Below are 18,829 nucleotides of genomic sequence, written 5' to 3' on the forward strand. Positions count from 1 at the left end.
TTTTTTTAAACTCTCTCTCTCTCTCTCTCTCTCTCTCTCTCTCTCTCTCTCTCTCTCTCTATATATATATATATATATATATTTCCATTGAATCACATCAATATGGGCATATTTATCTTCTAAAATAAAACTCTTCCATATAACTAAAATGTTAGGCTACATTGAAAACCTAATTTAAAATAACATAAATTGCTCTTTCAATATATATTATTCCCTTTTATTTATTTTTCTTGGAATACCCTAACCCCACCGAGTTAGGGTTTCGTATTTTTTTTTTTTTTTGGTGTTGCAGGGGGGCCGAGCGATAAACAATGGCGGAGCATTTTTTCTTAAAGAGTGGTGGGATGAAATGGAAGGCAGCGGTGTAAAAGGGAGGCGGCGGCGTAAAAGGGAGGCGGAGGGCACGGGGGGGTCTCCCCGCAGGGACAGCCGTAGTCGAGCCCTGCAGGTCACGCCCCATAGTGGCGGCCCTGGCTGCCGCTGTGTGGCGTGGCCCGCAACCTTTGCGCCACCGCCCACTAGCTTATAGGGGAGGCCGCCCTGCGTGAACATCCACAGGGGCTGAGCCCCCCTTTTCTTTAAGTTTTTTTTTTTTTTTTTAAACAATTCTCTTTTTTTATCAAATTTGTGAATGTTTATATGAAGTGTATATATATATATATATTCTTGCATAAATATTATCAAATTTGTGAATGTTTATATGAAGTATTTGTATATATATATATATATATATATATTAAAAAAAATTATATATATATATATATTTATGTTAAATACATTTGAAACTCAGGCTGATTCTCTACTATGCAAAAACACTAATTTTGTATATATTTTTTTTGAACTGTTTTAAAACAGATTGGTCATAGAATGCTGATTTTAAATCAATGTATATTTATTTATTCATCTATTTATTCTCCTTTTAATTTCCATATTGCTAGATTATGCGATAAACTATATAATTTTAAATTTATTTCCTGCAATAACTAATTGACAGAAAACCATAGATTATATAGCACTATATAAATGTGTTGCACTTTAAATTAGAACGACTATTATCTTTAGAAAATGACAGAATTAAATAAATACAACTAGCAACAATATTAAGCTAGATTCAATTGATTTTAAATTTGGAGATATGCATGAGGATATAAGCAGAGCTTTAAATTCCAAAATAAACATGCATGCAAGCATTAAAATTATAAGAACAGTGCAAACTAATACCCTACATAATCCTTTCATTTATGCAATAACCATTTAACTGAAGTAATGCATTTAATTAAACAAATTTGGCATGCAATATAGTTAATATTACAGAATGGGTGAAATACCCAAACTAGTCCCTCATTTCTATTATATGGGCCTTTAAACCAAAATAAATACATTCTTTCCTAAATATATTACAACATATAATTTTCCTTTTACAATTTTGCAACTTTAGAATATCAAATACTTTATTACTCAATCTTTTTCTGCAACTGATAATAACCAACAACTTCTACTTGCCCTTTTTCCTTTCTTTTCAACAACCTGCAAATAATATCGTAGGCTATGACCATGGAGTGCTCACCTCCCAGCCTAGGCTAACTAGTAGCCACCCCCGAGCTTGGAGAACCAAGCCCTAGACAGGTAACACGCATACAAACACAAATAAACGAGGGAAAACAACCACAATCATATTCCCAACCTAGGCTACACTACACCACACATTTGTGATGTTTTTTCAAGGGTGGTAGTGGACCAAGTACCCTGAGGAGACTGCAAGTATGGAAAAACATATAGCCACCTCATGGCAAACCAAATACATCAAGTATAACAACCCCACATTCCTTATGCCCCCCAAGGCATCCATGCCTTATTTCCCTCCTTATGACCTCCAATGCATAAACAAGCCATGCAGCAAGGGTCACATAAAATCCCTTGTGATCACTCTCATAACGAGAGCCTATCACTCAAGGGCTGTCACTTCTACCACCCACAAGAACATCCTCTCTCCCAAGAGTAGGAGGTCTTGATTACTCCCAAAACACATAAATTGCATAATCCCAAAACACCAAATAAATTTCCAAGGAATACATGCAAGGCAAACTAGCTGTTAACACAAGCAATTCTTTCAATCCCATATGCAATAAGAAAAAATTACAAGAAAGGTAGAACCAACCTTAAATTGCCCAAGGGTATGCGAGTTTTGTTGGGGATGAGTAGCCCAATTCCACAAGTCTTTTCTTTCTACACTTAGTCAAATTTCTCAATCCCAAATCTATCTTTTTCTTTTCAAAAATTATTTGTCTCCAAAAAATGGAGAGTGGGTGATTACCCACAAAATCTCCCTTTCTTACTTAAGAAGACACTAGTCAGAGTTCTCACCAGTTTCTAAAACTGAAAAGGAAGGTAAGGTAAAATGGGAAAGAGAATTTTCATTCAAAAATGAAGGTTAACAACTTAGCTCAACCCTTCTAATTTCAATTTTCGCACCACTTAGACAAGCCACTTTTTAGGGTGTCTAAATGGTCACATGAGAGTTGAAACATGCCTAAAATTACTCCTAACCCTTAGGTATACCTTATGGGCTTTAGGAAACCCTAATAAACTACCCCTAGGAGTCCATTTTACCCTTTTTAAACCCCTCTGAAGTTAATTTTCGGGTCAAATCTAAGTTGACTACCCCAAAGATTCTCCACCTAAGGCAATTATGGAATCACATTAAATTTAATTGAAAAAGCTATAGTTAAACAATTCCCTCCAAGAGACAAATTTAAAAACTCAAACATAAATCAACACATGTGTCAAGTGACACAAAGAAAATACTTTTACAAAATTTCACATGAAATCTTGTCTCTTGTTGGATTTAAATAAATCAAATAAATAACATTTAACACACATGCATCATTTACTATTACAAATAAAATACGACACAAATGGGGTGTTGTCTCTCCAAATAGACAAACCCTAGTTTTATGAACATACATAGGTCTAGGTTTGGTTCTCCATAATATTTCCATGGTCACATGGATATCTTTTCCTGTGCCACTCAAATACACATTAGTAATTTCCAATAACCTCATATAATATTAAACACATGAATTAGAATACACATCAAACACTTCGCATACAATTTACATTTGAACAATTCAATATATCTCATATCCAAATAAATCCACATAAGCAATTATCATAATTCTCATAATTTTGGTCCACACATAAAACATACATCCTAATTCTATCATCATAATAAAGTCCTGCAAATCCAATAATGACATACATCATCTCCAATTTATCCTATTCTAGAATCATATAGAGTTCTATATCATAAAGCATATAAATGAAGCATCAACATTCATCAATGTTATCCAAATCATGGAATCATATAAGTTCTAAATCCAGACATAGTTGACATATGTTAAATCACGATTATCCAATCAATGGATCTTTTAGGATTTCAAATTCATAACACATCCAAAATGTACACCATAAGGTGCAATAACTCTATAACTTGGCTCAATTACTTTTCTCACCAAACTATCTGTCCAACACAATCCATTCTATTGAATTATAAAGCATTTATTAATAGGGTCAAACATGGTCAACTAAGTTAATCAAAGCTTGGTTTGGGGAAGGCCTTACATTGTTAATGCAGCGACTGAGACCATTTGGCTTCAGCAAATTCTCACAGAGTTTGGGTTTACCATTCCATGGCCGACAATTCTACATTGCGACAATTAGAGTGCTATTTCAATCTCAAAGAACCCAGTCTAGCATCAGTGAACCAAACACATCGAGATCCATATGCACTATATCCGAGAGGTGATTTAGGAGCAGGTCATTGATTTGCAATATTGTCCTACAACAGAGCAGGTTGCAGACATATTCACCAAACCTTTCACCGAGAGTAAGTTCCAGCAGTTGCGAGCTCTCTTGGGGGTGTGGGATGTCTCATTAGGGGGGTCAATTGACTTCTCCCCTCTCTTATGGGGGGAAAATTTTCCTCCTTGAGGTTTTGTCCTTCTTCTTTGAGAGTCTTTTGTACATTCATCTCTCTTTTGGGGGGGGAGTTTTTTCCCACTGGGTTTTCTCCCTTCTCCGTTTGTGAGAGGTTGCATTGCATAGTTTTGCTTGCATTTGCATTTTGTACATGGGTACCTATCATGACCTAGTAGCCGGGACCCATCTTGCATTGTTGACTTGAGTCTTAATTCCCCTAAGTTGCACTTAAGGGGGGGTGTTGGTGTAAATAAATATTCATCATGGATATTATTACACTTTACTTAAGTTAACTTAGGATAATGCATCTTATCGTAGTTTGGATATGAGACACTTAGGAAAGTGTGCACGTAGGGATATAGCTTGTAGGAAAAATTCCACCTTTTGTGGTCTTATTTTGCTGTTACACTCCACATTCAGTGGGTCATCCACCTCTTGTGGAATATTATATTATTTCTCCTACCTACCCCTAGTATTTCTTACCTACCCTTGTTTCTCATTGAGCCACATATCATGATTGTGTGCTCGTATCTCCATATGGCCTTGCCTATATAAGCAGGATCATATTCATTGTATTGGTTAATCTAGTTGATCATTTGTATATTGATGAGAATATAGTTTGTTCTTTTCATTCTATTGTCTCTCTTTATGCTTTTCATTGTGCCCTTGATCTTGGCAAAATCTCACAACATCTCAGTATCATGACCAGGTTGACGATGAAATTGGCAAAAAAAATTGTTATCAAAATAAGAAGATGCAAGTTTGGAAGGATCAATTTGTTTTATAGGAGGAAGTTTGATAACATTTCTCTGCAATAATTGAGACACAATACTATGTAAAGATTCATTCAAAGGAGTAAATTGTCTTTCTCTTTGGAACAATTTAGAAATAGGAGGCACACCTGTTGTAGCACTCACATGTTTGTTGTTGATTCGATCATTGAACTTGATGAAGCTTTTTATTGGTTTGAACTTCGCAAATGGTTGTTGAACACTCTCCCCCTTATCACTCAAAGCCATATGAGTGGATTGCTCCATTTGACTCACAACCAGTTGATAATTGTGGAGTGTTGCGCACAACTGTGAAAAGTAAGCAAACTCAGACAAAAGAAGCTTTTCCATGATATCTTTTTGTAAATTAGAAATGAAATTATTTGAATATCATTATCAGGCACATGAAAAGAAATTTGAGCACACAAATGCTTATATCTACCAATGAAATCAGTCACTTTTTCTTTAACACCTTGTTTATAATGCATTAAATCAGTCAAAGTGATTTTAGGACCAATGTTGTTTTTGAAATTGTTGGATGAAAGAATTTGCCAGTTGTTGAAAGGAAGTGATAGAATAAGAAGGAAGAGAACAATACCATTGTAAAGCCTTATCTCTTAGTGTTCTTGTAAAAAGTTTTGCAAGCAATCGTTGATCATAAGAAAAATTAGTACACAAGGTTTGAAATGTTTTGACATGTGTAAGAGGATCACCTTTTCCATTATAAAGTTCCAATTGAGGAATCTCAACATGTTTAGGTGGCACGACTTTAACAATATCAAGAGAAAGAGGGCTCGCAACATCAAAGGTGGGCACACTAAACTTGGATTGACTCATGGAAGCAATTTGTTGTTGTAAGGAAGACACAGTTTGGGCAAGATTGTTAATTGTCATTTCAGTGGAAGAATTGATGTTAGACATAGGTGATTGAGAAGATGGTGTGATGTTGTTGAAAGAAGGCATGGACTAAGAATAAGGTGGTGGGACACTATGATAAGTAGGCATTGGTGATGATTGGGTAGGAAAAGGGACACTTAAAGGAGGAATACAGTTGTTGAAGGAATTGCCCCCTTATGTCACACTGATTTGTTGAGGAATAGTAGGAACACTTATGGAAGACATAGGTAACAATGGAGGGTTAAATGAAGAAGAGAGATTGCCCTCATGACCTATGGTTGTAGGAATGACATTTTGAGTTGAAGTAGCCATGATGTTAGATGTAAAAGTAGGAATACTAGTCATAGGATTGGTCAAAAGAATGGAAGAATTGACTCATGTTGAAGGTTGTGAGCACCTTAGGGTTTCGGCACAACTCTTGACAGGCATGACATTAGAATCAACAATATGTGCAATGCCACGCAATATATCAATTCCATTCTTATTACTTTGAAGCGTGTGCTTAAGACCTTCCATTAATGGAAGAGATTCACTATTAGGGTATTCTTGGGACATCCATTGTTGAAATCTATCAAATTGATTGTCCAATGTGGAAAGTTGATCTAAAGAAACCCTAGTTAAATATTCTTCTTCATCATGAGATCCATCAATAGGCACATGATTAGGATGGGAAGAATTAGTATGATCCTCATTAAAGAAACCCAAATTAGGCTCCATCTCCTCGGTAATTAAACCTTGGGAAGCCTTAATTCTATTGCTTCGTCTAACGAGGATAGGATAGGTAGGACTAATAGTGGTAAAACGCATGAACTAGAGGGAAAATTTGAATTTTGAATTGTAGGACAAAGCTTAAAAAATTGAGTAATGCAAAATGTAAGGAAATAATGATTACACAATTTGAACTTTGTTGGAGGAAGGGGATGACACAATTTCCAAAAATGAAAGGAAGTTAGAATTTTAAAATTAGGGCCAAGGGAATACCACTTAATTTTAAAATTAGAATTTTTAAAACAAGGGTAGACAATAATTAACATCTTAATTTTAAAAAATTTCTTGAAACTTGAAATGTTGAATTTTGAAGGTATTTCCAATTCTAAAGGGTTCAAAAATCAATAAAATCAGCCAATTTTTCGGATTTAGGCTAATAAATACAGTCATAACAGTCTCCCAAAATTTTGAGAAAAAAGTCAAGGATCGTGGTGGGAACGCACATGGTCCGAGCAACTTTTTTCAAAATTTTCAGGAATGAATATTACGATGATTTTAAAGCTAACCCCAAAAACTTGGTGAATTTTACGATCTCTAGATGGGCGAAATGAAGGCACAAAGGTGAAAATAGAACCCTATTAGGGTTTTGAAGAAAAAGAGGAATTGAATAACAATTTTGAAAAGGGTCAAACCTAATGGATAGGGACACCTTGAAAAATGTGTAGAAATCTAAATGTAAATGAAATTGATTTTGAATTCACACAAAATCCAATTAATTTTAAATTAGGGTTTGATTACCTAACCACTTAATTTTGAAATTTGAATTTTGGGAAAAAGGGGGGAAATTAAAATTTTGAATTGTGGGATTGAAGACAAATTTGAAAATAATTAGAAATCTGAAAATTAAGTTGAAATCCAATTTTTTGCACAAGTTCAAGATGATTTTTGAAAATTAGGGTTTCAACAAGTAACCTCATAATTTTGTAAATTTTAATTGCAAATTGAACAAGACAATGAGGAAATTGAATTTGACAAACACAACAATTTTCAGATCTAAGACAAACAAAAGCAATTTTTACAAATCACAAGTTCAATTTTAAATTTAAAAACTAGTGTTTTTAATGAATTAACCACTAAGTTTGCAAAAAGTTGAAACTTGTAAATGACAAATATGCAATGTTCTTCAAAGGATAGCATGCAAGACATCTGGTACACCAAAATGTGATGGTGGTAAAATGATGAGTGATAGTTCAAGAGGAAAACTAACCCTTTCCCTCAAAGAGAGATGAGAGTTTCACTATTTATTATCCTTCAAGCACTTTTCACCATTACATTAGGGAAATGAGGGGGTAATTCACTAGATCCAATTTCCACACAAAGATGATAGATTGAATTCTGAATGAATTAAGGGTGTTATGATGATCCCCTTATCCCCTTTTGTTTGATTTTGAAAGGAATTGAAATTAATTGAATTATGTAGTGCAAAAGTGACAAAGAATTGATTATAACTTGAGATCTCAATATGGGATGAAGCTGTGCACCTGGATTTGGCAGTAAAATGTCGAGACGAAGTCGCCTTGCAAATTTGACGAAAAGTTGTCTGGACTGTGGTGGGAATGTACACGGTCCTCCGAAAAATCCACGAAATGAAAAGGGTTTTTTCGCCTCTGCAAATGAAGCCCTAATTAGAAAGTACAGTTGCACACCTGCAACCTACACATAGAAAAAGAGGGAAATGTGTTGGGATTGGGGGTTTTCCTTTTGGTCAAACCCCAGTTTTGGAATTAACCAAGTAATGAAAGAAAGTACTTGCAAGTAGATGTAAATGAAAGACTGAATTGTAAATCACCTCAAGGGAGGTTGTAGTAGCAATGTTGATAGAAATGCTTGTATGGAATTGATTGTTAAAAGGGATCTCCTCTTCAATGGTTGAATCCTTGACTTGAATGCAACACCTAGCCTTTAAGGGAGACTTGAGAATGCTCAATGCTGGAAAAGAATGCTTGAATGCTTGATCGATTGAACATATCCAACTTTGACCTATCCAACTTATGCAAATGAGAGGACAAATGTCTCTTAAATACATGTTTGAAGGATTTGAATTTTGTCATGGGCCGACATCAGGGATATTTCCCACTCACTGCACAACCCAGAAGACATGCACTAGAAAGGTTCTGCTCCAAAATAGGGCAGGACAGGGGCGCCACTCCCCTTTCCTGGGAGGACAAGGGCACCACACCCCTGTCTAAGGGGGGACAGGGGTGCCACGTCCCTGTCCTACCCTTGTCTCCAGGGTAGAGTACATAATGAGTGATGCGAAGGCCAAGGAAGAAGTTTTTTTCGCAAGCCGAGCACTCTCCGGTCTCTGATCAAGCTTAGAGGATTCAAGTTTGCATGCGTGAGGACCCTAATGCAGTCGTAAATTGCTAGGGTCATAATTTTATGACACTACACTATCCTAGAGGTTTATTCATCTCAATCTAGAGTAATCTAGGGTGGGAGAGTCTTGTCCACAAGCAGAGGGCCCCTACTATCTCAATTGCAAAAGAAGTTCCACTACTATGGATAGGTGATCCAACTAGAGTTTCGAATTGTAACTTTTGTAGCACCCCCATAGATAGTAGGGGCCCACTTGGCAATTCTAGTTCATGTGGATTAATCCGAAAAAATGAATCCCTACCTGCTACTATCTATAGGGTCCTCCAACTATAGATATAGAGGGGCCATTCCTTACTATCTCGTATCAACAACATAAGATTCATACTCACTCAATGGCACTGGACCCCAACAAATATAAACCTCTCGGGGGTTGGGCCCTCCCACCCACCTACCTCAAGCAAAATTGGATAGGGTGTTGGGAGGGATCAAGCGAGAAGATTGATTCCTAATAACAAACATTGAATTGAGATTGGAGCCTTTTCCTTGGAAGGGGTTGACTTGGCACTACAACTAGAATTCCCCCCACCTTATTCTAGTATATTCTAGTAGGTTTATTAATTCTAAATTAATTACTAATTAATTAACCCCTAAATCCCATTGCTCTCCATGTAGGGTGGGTGGGAGGAATGTCTAATCCCTGTAAGCCCCCCCACCTAGGAGGGAATGATAGTGTCGGTGGGGGGGGGGACTACTATTTTCCAGGGGCATAATTCTACAAGAATTCATCTAGGGGTGGCTGGGAGGAGATATTGCGGTGGGTAGGAACCTATATTTCCACCTTGGGTGGGAGGATGAAGCCGAAACCTTAGAATAGGTCGGGGCTACACCTAGCCCACCCCAATAGAGCCCATAGAATTGTAGGGGGGTGGGCATGTTACGTATAGAATCGAGAAGAGGGTTGGAGTCCCGTAGGGCGAATAGTATGGGCTACCCTTACCCCTACCGATAGAATAGAAACGAGGGGGTGGGCATGTTACGTATAAAATCACCATTTGGATAATGAACTACTTCTTCTACCGCCTGCATGAAGTCTTGCCTACTATTGATTCTGCCCAGAAGACTTTTTGGTCCCAAAAAATTTGATGTACTATTCACCAGGTCTATTGTTAGGAGGTTTATTATTGTAGGGGGATCTACTCGGCTCTTACGGACTTGGTCTATAAAGCTCTACCTTTTAGATCTGTAATCATTGGCCATCAGAACCCACACTCCAACAACTAGAATTCCCCCCCAGCCCCTCCGCCCCCCCCTCCCCCCCCCCCCTCTATAGTAATTGCATGCATGCAGGCCCTCCCTTAGAATAGTAGGGGCCTCCCACCCTACTACAAACCCTAAAATTATATGGGGTTGTTTCACTACTATTCTATGGGGTCCTCTACTATTCTCAACCTAATGAACTAAAGTAACCCTGCCTTCATTCGAGGAACCTACTTTCGATAATTAGCCATTCTTGACTGCTCCAGGCTATAGTCCAATGATCCAATGAAGGAGATGGCGAGATTGGGAATGAAGACAAATACATTATTGTGAAATGAGGAGGACCAATAGCTATGGGTGGGAGGAACTATCAACTATCCATCTTGTCTGGAGAGTGAAAAACTACTATTATCTCATCGACTCATCCAGATATCAAATCAAATGAACGACACACACATAAAGAATGTTAGGCCAGAGCTAGAAAGAAAGTCTCATCGAAACATTGAACTTTAGGCTAACCACCACCTGAAGGCTCTTCCTACACCCCCTCTAGTCAAGTTTTTTATTCTAGTTGGAGAATATTGGCCTGACTCCATCACCCCACCTCCGGTTAGCTCCTCATTAGGCTCTCCACCCCCTCCCTACTCCCTGCCTCCCGGGAGTTCAACCTGACTTCCAACCAATCCAACTATTTAGAGGGGGGCCTTCTAGTGCACCGAGTGCACTTTCTGATAGCTAGGATGGAGAAAGTAAATGTCTTCTTTTCTAGGGAAGGTGGCCACATCGAGGACAAGATTGTATTTGTTTCTTGTCACGCCCTAAGGTATTATAGTTGGGATTCGAACAATCAACATTTCTTTCATCTCTCTGGTCCTCCGATGGAGAATACTTTCTTGAACTCAAGAGTGCCCCTACTATTCTAAGGCAATCAATTACCAGTTAGCTCCTTGTTAGGCTCTCCACCCCCTCCCTGCTCCCTGACTCCCGAGAGTTCAACCTAACTTCCGAACAATCCAACTATTTAGAGGGGGCCTTATGGTGCACCGAGTGCACTTTCTAATAGCTAGGATGGAGAAAGTAAATATCTTCTTTTCCAAGGAAGGTGGCCACAATGAGGACAAGATTGTATTTGTTTCCTGTCCTGCCCAGAGTATTATAGTTGGGAGACGAACAATCAATATTGATTTCATCTCGCTGGCCCTCCGATGGAGAATACTTTCTTGAACTCGGGAGTACCCCTACTATTCAAAGGCAATCAATGAAATAGTCTACTCATTCGGGGGATGGATCCCTTGGCTTAACATTCTTTCTTTAAGGGGTGGGAGGCAAGAAGTTTCAGTGGTGAATCCAACTAAAACTTGATCCAATTAATTAAAGGGGGGGGGGTGGGGGGTTGAAGGCAATACCCTCTAGGCGAGCCTAAGCTCCGACTATAGAAAGGTGATGTTGATGAACTTGGTCGAATAGCAGATAGCGAGACCAAGGGTGGACTGGGGGTGTAAGCTTCAACTTGAAGTATTTTCTATATGTAATATAATTGGTGATGGAAGGCATCAATCTCCATTTCTTACAAGTTGAGCTATATTTCAATGAATCTTTGAATGCTGGCTATAAAATTCCAAAGGGATGGATCATACAGTGATCTCACCCTTTCACATCCACTCAGGGCAACCTCTCCCTTACCAAAAGAAGGATGAATAAAGAGATCGAGAAAAAATGACAGAGAAGGGATCGCATCACCTAGAGGCCTTCCTTCGGATGTGGCTAATCTAATTCTTAGTAGGATCCAACCAGATTTCAGAATGAGACTTAAAGTCAAACCTGCATTCTCTCCTCTTTGTTCTTCAAACCACTCGATCCACTCTTAAGCATTTATCTATTCCCTCTCCTCTCCATTTCTCATAAGGCAGGCTGATAATGAACAAGAACATCAAGCAACACTTCTAAATCAATGATTGTTAATATATATATAAGATGCGGATACGACTTAAAGAGTTATGCCTACAAAGTATCCTGTGAAGAGGCAAGCTATCAAGAAACAAAACAATGGAACTGATGCCCAGTCATTCATCAAAGTTTTCATTCCTTCCTTCCAAAGAAGAAACTTGCATGCATCCCCCGTGCTGGGAGAATAAATGGAAATGCCACTGAAGCCCTTTAGTTGCTGAGCTGGGTACGATCACAACCTTTTCCCATTTGTAGTTTTGGGAATGGAATAAATGGCCTCGCTCTGATGAACTCTAGTTTTGATCGATTGTTAAATGCTGGTAAGAATGTGAGCATCCATTTATGACTCCATTCCCTCTCTTCCTCCCACCCTTTCCTAGCATAGAATTATAGGGGCCCTCCCACTGCCATTAATCAACCTACTAGCATAAGAGGAAGGGAGGATATGTTGCGTATAGAATCTTTCTTTGCAATTTTTAAACAATAGATAATACTATATGTAACATGCAAACTTAGAATGTCCATGATTTCCTCGGTAGGGGTAGGGGTGGGGGAGAGGGGATTCTAGTTTTTCCTTATTGATTAAAAGATTGAGAGTTTCCCCTAGAATAGTAGGGCAATTCTGAATCTTTTCAACCAATAGAACTACTTGAGACCCACCCACCCCTAGATTAAAACATTGATTGCCCAGCGGAAACACCGTTAATTGAAAGATCAAAATCTGAAAGAAATATTGATTGAAGCAATTATGTCCTCCCACCCCCATAGAATAGTAGGGCTATCAAGTTGATTCCATCAAAATTATGGGGGACCCACAACATATGGAAATAATTTAGCTGCTTTCAAGACTCGATGGAAGGTATGGCACGCTCGTTGGGAACTAAGAAGTAAAGTCACCGAGGAGGAAATATTTGTATGTATCCAACAAGAACTAGGTATCCTAGTGTTGGTTAACAAATTCGTCCTCCGTAAATACCTTTTAAAAATGACTCCCAAATGCCCAAATTGAAAGACAAAAAAAAAAGAACCAACAGTTGAGTCACTTGCAATGGTGAGTGCAAGTGCTCTCTAAATTTTGATATGAAGGTACCACTCCCTTCGTTGGATAAAATGTATATTTTCTGAATATGCTTTAAACCATAAATCAATAAAGGAAAACTAAAATCTACCCATAACCATGAAAGTAGATGTGAAAAACAGATTTATAATTAAGTGAATGAAGATAATTAAAACACAGTTTAATTACCCACACCCACGAAAAATACCCTTTCCAATAGGTCAAAATGCTCTGGACTCTGATCCAGTCTCTCATGCCTGAAAGGACAAGGGGGATCAGAATACCCAGACAAAGAGCTAACAACAAATTTCTTTCCAATATACAAATTATTTCTGAAATCAAAGTTTCAGAATTAAATGCATACACAGTTTAATGTAACATAAAAGGCAATGAAAGGTAATCACAAGAGAAACAAATCTCATTGTAATCAAAAGAAAATATTGACAAATGCATATATCAACAAAATCTTCTTCATTCAATCAATGCCAAAATGTGGGCTCACAGACTCAACACTTCTGAAAAATAAAACTGTGCAGTCCAGAAAACAACGCTGCCCCCTTTTTTTTCACAGCAACAAGAAAAAAAAAAGCCTTGCTCTTTTCTTTCATTACATATATAGCCTCTCTTTTTTTAAAGAGACTTTTAGTTATCAATAACTGATTCTTGAAAAGATTATTAATTAATCTTTTTTTTTATCTTTTATCTTCTTTGTGACAACTCTTCTTTTTTTAAGCTTCAAATATTTTATCCTCCATTCCTTTCTAAGAAATATTTGTAAATAATTTAAATTAAACACATTTAATTATGTGTTGACAGGTGGACATATTTTTTTATATCTCTAGGATAAATTATTATCTGGATCTTCATTTCAAAAGAGTCCCCACCGTGAGCTTCTCATAATAATCTTTTTCTCGGAATTTTTTATAGACCCGTACTCAGAGATCAATAACTTTTGAACTCAATAATATTTTGCCAATATCTCCAATAAGGATTTATAAAACTAGGTTTTATAAAACATATAAAAAATTCAGCCTGATCCAAAGGTTTAATTGATAGTTATGCCCCCTCGCATAGAGATTGATTTTTCTATCTAAAAATAAAGACTCAGCAAATTCGTGGTTACAGGTTGCATTGAAAACTACAAACAATATACATGCCAATGTTATTGGATTATTGAACTCGCTGAATTTTGAACTCAAATACTTTGAATCTGAATTTGTTTAATCTAAAGAATCTCTGAACTCTGAATTTGAACCTGCGAACCTTGAACTTTGAACCTGCGAACCTTGAACCTACGAACCTTGAACTTGCGAACCTTGAACCTTGAACCTTGAACCTTGAACCTTGAACCTTGAACCTTGAACCTACGAACCTTGAACATTGAACCTTTAACCTTGAACCTGCGAACCTTGAACCTTGAACCTGCGGGGTTCAATCAAAAGGTTCAAAATTACAGACTTTGCCCACAATATGCTTCTTTTATCACTTTGTTTTCATATTTAGCTGCTCATTGAACCTTTGAACCTTGAACCTTGAACCAAAGAAGGTTCAAAGTTCAAGTTCAATGACCAAAAATTACAAAGACCTTATACTCATAAAAACTAAAGCTGTGATATAACCCACTCTGGTTGAACTCGAACTTTGAACTTTGCAGAGGTTCAACCGACATGTTCAGTTCAAGTAAAACTTCAATAAGACAAAAACCAAGACTTACACAAGCCCTGACTACATGAACACTCCTTATTTTGAGGATGCGGGAGACATAGTGCAAGCAAAAATATGGAGGGTAACATCTAGGAGGGAATCTCTGTATCCAACGGGAACTAGGTATCCAACACAATCCACTTTGTATCCAATATGATGCAATACACAAGGGCGGGGCCACTTAACCAAGCAACTTGGGGGATAAGCCATCTATGGAGGATAGATATCGAAGGGCGAACAAATCTGAATTAAACCAAATTGCTATTCCCACTATCCCTATTCCTATTCTTATTTGCTTCTATTCTTCCTATCAGCTAGTAAGCAAGATGTAGCTACTGGTATCATTGTAGTCAAGTGGGTTGCGGGGAATCACTTCATTTGGCTAGTATGAGGATTTCAATGTCATAGATCCCGTAAATGGCCCTAGATCCCCTTTAGGAACTTTCTTTCTTGCTGCTTGAGTTCAATGCCCAGTTTGGATAGGGCTCATTCATGGCCCAGATATCCTTCATAAATGGGGGCAGTTAGCTGTAGTTTTTTTGTGGTAACTCCATCCTTCTTGAACAATAGCAATAGCAAGTGAATGTTGATGAATCATTAAAAACAAGTGAATGTGGATGAACTAGATGTGGATGTAGATTAATCATATCTCGTAGGGGCACTGGGGTTACTATCTTTGTTCATTAGTTAAGAGATGAGAGAATAGTCATTTGGTGGTGGGAAACTCCATCCAGAGAATGATAACAAGATGTAGAAACGGGTCGGCCATATTTTGTAGGAGCCCTATTTCTATATTGCAACAGTCAATAGAGAATCAATTCTTTTAATTCTGAGCGAGCGACTTAAAATAGAATTCCCCACAGTGCACTGCATGACCTTTGATGATACAAAACAGCCCTATATCCCTTTCTAAATGGAAACCACTCGCGATCCCCTTAGTGGCGACACCAACCTAGTAGTGGGGGTGGGGCCTCCCCTATGCAGGGGGAGGGATGGGGGGGCCTCAAGCATATTTTTACACCACCCTGCCCCCCCCACAACCAAGAGTATTACGTCTATATTAGTAACGAAGAGGAGAAGAATGAACCAAACCAAACACTCCATCATAGGAGTGCACCACCGGACGGCGGGGAAAGAAAGCCACCAGACCATTTCCACTCGACCAATGAGAATCAACGGTGGATAACCTACTTCTTATAGGTAGGGGATGCCTGTGAGGCAATTATGCCTATACAAAGAAAGGGTGTCCATGATGCAAGAGAGAACCAAACCAAACACCTCATTAGATTCTATATGTAACATGCCTAGGGTGGGAGGAGATACCCTACAAACTACTATGACCCCTACTATTCTAAAAAGGGGGGGTGGGGGCGGCGGGGGGGGGGGGCGGGTGGGACCAATTTTTTGTTGATGCTTCGAGAGGCTCACAAGTACCCGGAGTGGTGGTGGACATAATATGATGCGACTACTAAGAAACGGTGGTGAAATTTAAGGATATGCAAGATTGAAGATCATAGAACTTCCCATGGCAGAAATAACCTGACCGGCTGGTGTCGTACCACTCAAGTCCTAGTATTGGTAGTTGTGCCAACCCCATCCATTGATAGTGATGGTTCAATGAGAAAACTAATCTCTTTGGAGAATAATAAATCATCGGTGAGTGCCCCCTATCTATATATTTGGGACCCCTATGGATAGTAGGCTTCTCCCTGTTGGTTTTACAGAAGCTCAATCGTAAGGGGACACTTTTCTTCTATAGATAGAGAAGGTACACAAGCGACTTCATTCCTCAATCTCAGAAATAGTATCCCACCCGGTTAGAGAAAAAGGTATGCCTATTACAAAACCTATTATTACGAGAAAGAGGAAAGGCACTCTTTTGTACATGTCGTCTGAAACCTCAACAACTAAACTCTACTTTGAGGTGCGTGCAAAAATCTTTGGTATTTTGTGGACCTGACGTATAGGCCTTCACGATGAACAAACGATATGTTCCACCTTCCCAAGCCACCTTCTTAGCATTTCCATATTGGATCGCTCGACCGTGTACATTTCCCATAGATCGTGCATGATAGCTATGTACAAATTAAACGACGGGATATGCTAACTCAGATATTGATTGGTTGCTGAGGGTCCATGTGTGTCGTAGAAAATAGTGGAACATGTGGAACCTCTCCCCTTCCGGCGTTCTATCCTCGATCTTGAAAGCAACATGTTCCGTGAATGTTGTTACTATGTATATAAGAGACACCTCGACCTGTTGGACTCTACGCCTCCCCGGTGAAAAAATTGGTTTTTATTGCTTGGTAAATTATAGATAATGAAAAGCGGGCTTTAGTCCAAAGGAAGACGAGGAACCCTACTATCTAGATTTCATCTAAGAATCAACGCAAAATATTGGCTCTCTATATGTTTAGAACTAGAAGTTGGTCGAGCTCTAAAGGTTGAGTACATTTTAGCTCTCTTTTGGTTCGTCTAGTTGCGGGAATGAAAAAGATCGACTGTTCCGATCGTGAGAGAAAGGTAGATGCATAAAAGAGAGAACCGACCCTTTATATTATTTAAGCTAGCTCTGAAATCCTTTATTTTCTTGAGATCTCCCCGGGTTCAAACAATTCGACAAGGAATGTGGGTCTTCTAGACTTTACCTTTCGTTCCAAGCCCCTGGCTAGTAAAGAACTAATTACTACGATACTTATTCCTAGATATGGAACCAGAGATCCTCAAACCTAATTAAGAGACCTCGATCTAACTACCATGGCAAATAGTGAAGCACAGGTTGATGTATGAATCTAAAAATATGCGGGAAAGGTTGGTGAGATCGATATGCCTAATCAGAGACAGACAAAATTTTGAGCTGTATGAACTGAACCAGCTCAAAGTCAACCAATCAGAGAGAGGAGAGAACTATGCTCAAGCATATACTTACATGGCCAATCCTCCTTGATCCTGGACATAGCCTTCTAGGACACTCCAGAGCAATGGGAACAACTACGAACCTTTTTTATAGTGGGGAAGTGCTGAAATGATGCACATCTATCCCCTACATGCAGTTGAGACAGTGGCCCCAGTTTCAAATGACAGATACGACAATTGAAACGGACCTAAAATCTGTCAATGTGCCAACAGATACCGGGAAGATGCTACCCATGCAGGATAATGAATTCTTCCTTGATTATCTAATACGAAGGGATTACTTCTTTATATGGGGGCATGAAAGGGGGAAGATGAATGAAATAGATCATCTTTAAGAAAGGCGCTAAGGCGAATGCATGCGCTCTTCCAAAATGCAAAGTAAGGTAAGGTCCTGACTGTGTTGGTGAGCTAGCTATAGAACCACTAGAGAGGGCTTTTGAAATGAAGTGATAACCTTAATTTGAAGTGATAACCTTTTCGTTCTAAATAGTAAGGCAGGCTCGCTTCATGATGCTTTATTATGTACGTAATTGGTGGGGGGGACCATCCAATGGTAGGAAATCAATGGTGAGAATTTTCCATGTGATGAAATGTGTGAGGGAACAAGCTCATTTCTTTCTAGCGAACTGCTTAGGTCAAAACGGGTTTTTGCGAGGAAGGTTTCATAACCACTCACCCATTCTCGCTAGGTTTCATTATACTTGCTACTTTTCACTCACAAAATGAGCGGTAACATTCTCACCATTCAATCACCCACCCACTCTCGGTCAGTTAAGTTTATTCTCTGTTCTGCCTTTCTAGCTTGAGCCACTCTTCTGTTGATTTAGTTCTTCGAGGGTGGGTTGGAAGCTATTTTTTTTTCCATTGAGGTCAGGAATAAGCTCTCACTAGTTCTCTATTCTTCCTTTCCAGCTTAAGTGAGACCTAGTTCTTTTGATCGAATCTCTGACTTCTGGGTTGAGCCTAGTTTTCCACCTTCTACCTCTACCTTCAACGAGAAGAAGGGTGCTCTTGGTTGGTTCCTTCTGGTTAGAGCTAGTATCTGTTTCAGACACCAATAACCTACCTTATTATTTCTATACATGAGTCATCTTCCTCTACCTGCTAACCACTTGAACAATAAAACGAGAGAGCAAAAGCTACAAGTACATAGTCTGATCTTGGTCCCATTACTTCAAGGAGAAGAAGATAGCTCTTGAGTGATACTTAGTGATTA

Source organism: Cryptomeria japonica, chromosome 3, assembly GCF_030272615.1.
Source record: "Cryptomeria japonica chromosome 3, Sugi_1.0, whole genome shotgun sequence".
Taxonomy (NCBI): domain Eukaryota; kingdom Viridiplantae; phylum Streptophyta; class Pinopsida; order Cupressales; family Cupressaceae; genus Cryptomeria; species Cryptomeria japonica.